This window comes from Frankliniella occidentalis, unplaced genomic scaffold (assembly GCF_000697945.3).
Source record: "Frankliniella occidentalis isolate FOCC.00 unplaced genomic scaffold, Focc_3.1 Scaffold220, whole genome shotgun sequence".
NCBI lineage: Eukaryota > Metazoa > Arthropoda > Insecta > Thysanoptera > Thripidae > Frankliniella > Frankliniella occidentalis.
The window spans coordinates 203,021-204,106 of NW_026267346.1; the positions used below are offsets into that span (position 1 = coordinate 203,021).

The 1,086-nt window shown below is 39.0% G+C and overlaps 1 protein-coding gene across 3 annotated transcripts in view; it reads left to right on the plus strand.

The window, feature by feature from the left end:
* LOC113215190 (uncharacterized) overlaps positions 1–1,086 on the plus strand; it is a 6,913-nt gene that overhangs the window by 3,235 nt on the left and 2,592 nt on the right. The gene's annotated exons all lie outside the window — the stretch shown is intronic.

The following is a 1,086-nucleotide window of genomic DNA, read 5'->3' on the forward strand; positions in this document are numbered from 1 at the left end:
TTTTATTGTTATTTAATATGTATTTATTTCAGTTAATCAATACTACTCTGGAACAGGTTTTTGGACCCACTGGGTTTTCCCTGTTCCCTAGCCAAATGGAGAGGGTATTTGCTGTGGCTTATTTTTCCTTTTAAAATTGCGTGGTTGAGAGTTGTTGGTAATTTTTGGTGTGAAGTTCAGTCGTTAAATTGTTAATTGTCTTTCGAGATTCCGCATTAAGGGGGGATGTTGTAAATAATTAATGCTTCCATCTCTATCTATGTATATATTCAAATATCTCCGCCATGTACATTCACTACCCAATAGACTGACTTCTACATTCACTTGTCTGCGACACCAGCGCCATCCTGTGGACAATCAATAAACTCTCTCGCCACTCGGTCACTACGAGTTTGGCCAGCCCAGCGTAAACAAGTGGTTGTTTTTATCCTTCTCCATCGTTCAACCCTCACATGAGTATTCACTGAAAACACTAGATTCGGAACACACATATACTTTACAACACAACACTCTTCACGGGAACATCCTTGAAATATGTAGATAAGTTTTTCCTGATCAACAACCTCTGCAGTTGTTGCTGCGGACAAACAAAGCACATCTCCTCAACACATTTAACACAGATCAGCAGTTAATATGAACTGAAGGTTACTTACAGTTTTTTGGAGTAGAGGTGCAAGGATTTTGGGTTGACTCTGGCAAGACAGTATTATCGAGTTCAGGACGAGCACCAAAATTATTGCTAGCTCCTGAATGGGTCGACTCTGGCAGGACAAAATTGTCAGTTTGAGGACCAGCACCAAAATTATTGCTAGCCTGTGACTTGGTCAAGTCTATCATGGCAATACCATCACCTTCAGCACCAGCAACGGAGTCATTAATTGCTCCAGAACTGGTGAGTGTCTCATTTAAGTAAATAGGTGCTTCTAGTACAAGAATTTTTTTTGAAAATAAGCATCGGTTTTTGAAGCTAATTCTTCAACAATATCAGAGTTGATAAACTGAAAACAAAGTAATATTTCAATATTCTGCTGCAGAAAGTATAAAAGAACAAAGTGGATATTCGCACCAATTGGTGCGACCAAAACA